This window comes from Ascidia mentula, chromosome 3, assembly GCF_947561715.1.
Source record: "Ascidia mentula chromosome 3, kaAscMent1.1, whole genome shotgun sequence".
Classification (NCBI taxonomy): domain Eukaryota; kingdom Metazoa; phylum Chordata; class Ascidiacea; order Phlebobranchia; family Ascidiidae; genus Ascidia; species Ascidia mentula.
In genome coordinates this window covers 20,371,836-20,377,822 of record NC_138568.1, presented here as the reverse complement: position 1 = coordinate 20,377,822, position 5,987 = coordinate 20,371,836, and positions in this window count along the sequence as shown.

Genomic DNA, 5,987 nt, shown 5'->3' with positions numbered 1-5,987 from the left:
TGAATCCATGTCCATTATTCCAGTGTTGAAAAGCTGGACAGTCATTGCAAGGATCGCCATCACAAACAGTCGAACGAGACTGGGAGTGGGAGGGGCAGATGTCACAAGGTGTTTTGCCAACACATTGGATTATTCCTTTGCAAAACTCTTCCACTCTTAGGGCGCATTCTTTGTTTGAATGCCTGTAGTCAAACTTGTTGTCGCAACTGTAACAAAAGTAAAGTATTACGTCATATAACAAAAGTTTCGGGAGATTTGTGTTAGTTAATGTTTAAACATAAAGAGTCGTCATGGCTGATAATCAGTAAATGTTAAGTTTGTTTTTAAATAAACAAGATTAATGCCAATTAGTCATGCACGACTGGGTATGCAGATATGTGAATAACAATACACAACCTACGACTTTACAATAATTTTGCGTTACATCTGCTGAAAAATAACTTTTAGAAAGTAAATTGGAGCCATTATTATGAATTCTGTGATCTGAAAACAGGTGACCACTGTTTCGTACTATAAGGTCTCATCAGTGCAGCTTGGTACGACTGTTGTAAACGATCATGCCGATCATCCGGCCAAGCAAAGACTTCCACTTTGTGGTGACGATACAGCCACCGTCATCCGTTGGGCACCAAACAAGGTGCATCCATACGGAGAAAACAAGTTGGAGAAAACTATTGGAATCAGGTAATTATTCGTGTAACTTTCTATTTGAAAACAGTAAGCATCACACCTGAGTTACTATAGCTATACAGCAATTTATTTCGAGTCTATCAATCAGCAGTGAATATTCAGTTTTCAAGTTTTCGTCTTAGTTTTCTGATTTATGATCTGTTGTGACAGACTGATTGAGGCCACTGAGCAAAGCCAGCCCAGCCCTTGTTAGGGCTGCTTTTGTTTTGAGAGGAGAGGTGAGCTGCCAGTGGCCACCCCGTGCGTTATTTGTGGAGACGCACAAAAACCAGTTATGTTGAACTACGCTCAAGCAGTAGTTTCCCGGCCTGTTGTCTCGGCCGGAAATGTGCAAGCGGTTGACCGCTTTGCAACCGACCCCAATCTTGACGTTGAAGCCCGCTTTAACCCTGGGCTTAAGAAGCCAGAGCTGTACAAACTTTTAAAACAGCAAAAATTCAGTATTCGGGCTTTGGAGGGCGTTATCCCTTACCCGAATGGAAAGGTGCTCTTTAACTGCTCTTCCGCTGACAAAGCCAAAGAGCTCGCTGCCGCAATTAGAGCTAGTTGCAAGGCAGTCTACGCCAACGCCCACTGCGACGACGAAATACGGGTGTTTTTGTCGAAGGTGCACCCACGTATTAAAATGTCGGCATTGTTAGAATACATGTCGAAGTTCGCCCCAGTCAAAAAGGGGTGGAAAGTCTATGACGACGAAAGCGTCTATTGTGACAAGCGTCATTATAATGAAGAGCTCAATTTTGGCCCAAAACCATATTCCCGAGCGCCTGCGTCTGGGCAAGAAAATGATCGAGGTTACTTACAAAGGACAGCCCAAGAAGTGTGATTTTTGTCACGAAATGGGCCATGTTAAAGGCGAGTGCCCAAGTTTCGCAAAACATGCAGAAGAGCGAAAAGCGACTGCAGCTGCAGCCAAAGACGCAGGTGCGCAAAACAAGCAAGGAGAAGATAAGAGCGAGTCGGCGTTGGCGGGCGCAGGTGCGCTCGTCGCAACGCTCGACGAGAAGGCGCCAGAGGCGGCTGACAAGGCCGTCCCGACGCAAGTTGAGAAAGCTCCAGAAACGGTAGATAAAACCGTTACAACTCCAGGTGTGACATCCGACGTCACACCTGTGAACAAACAAGGCGTGGCAGCTGTTGCCACTGAAGATTCGCCGCCAACCGTGACAGCTGACGTCACGGGACACGGCGCGAACTACTCTACAGAGGCGCTCACACCCTCTAGCGCCGCAACACACAATGTTGGATTTATAAAGAAGACACCAGAGGCGGTACACCACAGTATGCAGCAGCCCGAGTTGGCTGACACCGCTACAACGTCAACCAACAACAACAAGTCTTCAGAGGCGCAAGCACCCTCTAGCGCCCCAACGACCAATGTCGGCGACACCAACAAGACACCAGAGGCGGTACGTCGCAGTATCCTGCAGCCCGTGTTGGCTGACACCGCTACAACACAAATGGTTTCCAGTGACGCTCCCGTACCAGTGACGCAACCAATGGCGTCATCAACCCCTAAACCAATGAAACGGGACGACGAAGGGTTCAACACAGTGAGATCCCGCAAACGCAAGAACAGTGCAACACCTTCGCCCAAGAAGAAGACGTCATGCTGCCACACAGCATATGCAGGCGAGCACATTAAATGTTTATGCGACACAGCACATTTAAAATGTCGCTGTGGAAATTGGGCTGCGGAAGAAGCCTACCTTAGCCCGTCTCGTTGTACCAATAAACGGTGCCAACGCCTACTTATTACCTGCACTTGCGGTGTATGTTATAACCTTTTGCCCGGGGAGAAGGTTGTGTGCAGTTGCAAACATTTCCGACGATTTTAATGCAACGTTTTTGTGAAACCACCATTATCACCCACCACCTGCTTGTTTATTTTTTATGTATACAATGGCGTCGTATTTGCGAATATGTACTTTTAATGTTAACGGCCTAGGCCAGGCACCCAAGAGGAGGGCCCTGTTTCAATACCTTTCCTCTTTGAACTTTGACCTTTACTGCTTACAAGAAACTCACTCTACTCCCCAAACCGAATCCCTCTGGAAGTCTGAATGGACTTCCGGCCCCGTCCTCTTAAACTCGGCACCTCTGAAGGGCTATGCCCGAGGAGGTGTCGCAGTTCTTCTAAACTCCTCAACACTTCAAATTCTCAATTCCGTTTCTGATTCTGCCGGTAGCATTATTGCTGCCGACATCTCAACCCTAACCCACACCTTCCACCTGGTAAATATTTACGCACGCCCCCTCCGGCAAGAAAAACCATAACAATAACAATAACTTTTTCGATTCCCTATACCCGTACTTAACCTCAACCCACCCCTTAATTCTTGCCGGTGATTTTAACTGCGTCCTAAACCCAGCCCTTGATAAACACCCTCCCGTCCAAACATGTAGACCTAGCCCCCTTTAATTAATTTATTATCAACCTTTGACCTCAAAGACTCCTTCCGCACTCTCCATCCCTCCCTTTGCCAATTTTCTCGACGCGCCCCCGGCACCCAATCCCGCATAGATAGGATTTACATTGCCTCCCCATTAATCCCTAAATAACATCCCTTCACTCCATGCCCCTTTTCTGACCACGACCTTGTCACTCTAACCCTTAACCTCATTTCTTCTCCCCCCCAGGGGCAAAGGCTCCTGGAAGAACAATACCTCCACTTTCACCGACCCTCTCTTTCAACAAGACTTTTCCCTACACTATTCCCTCTGGCAAACTCTGGCTCCCCTTTACCCCAACCCCATGGAATACTGGCTCACACTCAAGTACAAATTTAAAGCACTCCTACAAACCCACTCCAAGCGCCTTTCCCAACAATACCGCACTGAAACCCAACACCTTCAGCAACAATTTGAAAACGCCAGAAAAATAGTCAATGACAATCCCACTCCACAAAACCTAGCTCATTTCCAGTCTCTCAAAAAGTCCCTCAATAACACCTACCTCTCTAAAGCCCGCTCTTCCCTCATCAAATCACTTTCCTCCGACCCACATTACAAAACATAGCCGACAAATCCCTGCACACTCAGCTCCTCCCTACCCGCAAACATCCCCCAATTCTCGAATTACAAGACCCCCATGGACTACCCCTCTCAACCCCTAAGGAACTTCTATCCCACACTAGCCAATTATTCTCTTCCCTTTATTCCGATCAACAATTACCTCTTCCGCACCCTAATAATAAATTTCTTAAACACCCCTTAAAAACCATCCCCGACCAACTCCGTGACACACTTTCAAACCCTATCACCCAACAAGAAGTCAAAAACACACTCCCCCTCATCCCCTCTGGCAGAACCCCCGGTCCCGATGGTCTCAGCATCGAGTTCTACTCGCTCTGCTGGGACTTCATCGGGGCCGACTAAACCCAAGCCCTCAACTACGCCTATCTTAACGCATATACCCCCTTGGAATACAACCTCGGACACCTCACACTCATTCATAAAAAGAACGACCCGACCCTCTTAAACAACTACAGACCCATCTCTCTCCTCAATACAGACCTCAAAATACTCCACAAGATCCTAAACCTCCGCATCAAACCCTTCATCTCTTCAATTCTCTCCCCCAACCAATTCTCCACACCCGGTAACTCAACAGCTGACGCCACTTCCCTCCTTCGCGACCTTTATTATCACGCCTCCTTAATTCATTTCACTTGATTTCCAAAAAGCTTTTGATTCTATTTCTTTCCCATGGCTTCTTCTCCAACTAAAACTTAGACACTTCCCCCCCTCTCTTTACGGATTATCTTTCTGCCCTTCATTCTTCCGCCAATTCCTGGGCCTATGTCAATGGTTTCGCCACGATGGAGTTTCCGATCAGGAGAGGAGTCAGACAAGGTGACCCCCTTAGTTTGACCCTCTTCCTGATCGCCTTAGATCCACTTCTCGTTGCCATCCAAAACAACCCCGCTATCATGTCTACCCGCGTGCCATGCCGAAACACACCCAAGGCAATTGCTTACGCCGATGACGTCACCCTAGTGGTGGCGTATCGGCAATCCCTCATCCAATCCCTGGCACTAATTGATAAATTTAGTAAATTAACCGGTCTTAAACTAAACCCCACCAAAACCGAAGCAATTGCCATCTTTCAACCTCCTACCGACGAACCCCTTTTGAATCACATTAACTGGAATCGAAACTGTATAAACCCATTAAAAACACCAATCGGCGCACCCTCGGCTATAACAACGGCATGGCACACAAAAATTTCCTCTTTACAAAGCCGCGCCACCTCTATAAGCAACCCCTTTCTAACTTTCGATTCGAAATGCATCCTTTTCAAAACTATGCTCTTACCTAAAATCTCTTACATGGCCAACACCTACCCCCTACCATCCCGGCAACGCGAGTGGGTCGACGGCATCGTGGCGAGCTTTGTCGTAGGCCGAAACAACCCCACCTTGCCTATTAACACCTTGGCAGCCCGCCGTGACCTTGGCGGTTACGGCGCGGCCAACATCCCCCTCTATTCCGACCTTTATCTTCTCTCCCCTTTAAAAAATATTATAAACATCGCATCCTGGACACCCCAACTACACCCCAACTTTCCCTCATTGAATACAACCTATCGGACTCCAAATTTCTAAATTCTTCGACCTCCGGACACGTAACTTTCTCCCTCACGCAACAACACCCTCCCCTCATTATCAATACATTTACTCTTTAATAACCTCCATAAACCCCACAGAACAGGAACTCCTTTGCCCCAAATTGAAACCCCTCTACACTAGACTTGCCAACACTCTTCAAACCCCGTCAATGTGACAGATTGGACACAAATTCACAACCCTATTTTCCCTAACTATCTCAAAACCTTCAATTACCGCCTTACATACAAAATCCTCCCTCTTAAATGCCAACAAACCTTCCTTCCACTCGACAAAGACCCCCACTGTTATCGATGCACTTACCCCTCTGAAACTTTTTCACATCTCTTTCATAACTGCCCCACAATTCAACCCCTGTTAAACCTTGTTAGAAAAACCCTCAATTCATTACTAAACGACACCGTTCCTTACTTTGACACCCCTTTACACCTTAATTTCCCAAAACTCTCCCAACACGATACCCCCTACGCGTCGACCTTTTAAACTCCTCCTTAACCCACATCATTTGGAAAACACGTAACCGCATTAAACACGACCCCCGCCCTTTGAACAACATCCCAACACACCTCATCCGATCCTTTAAAACCTCCATATCTTTAAGACTCACTTTACAGCGTAACAGGGAAAACCCCTCTCTCGAAGGCGTCCTGGCCGACGTCAAAAATTTCA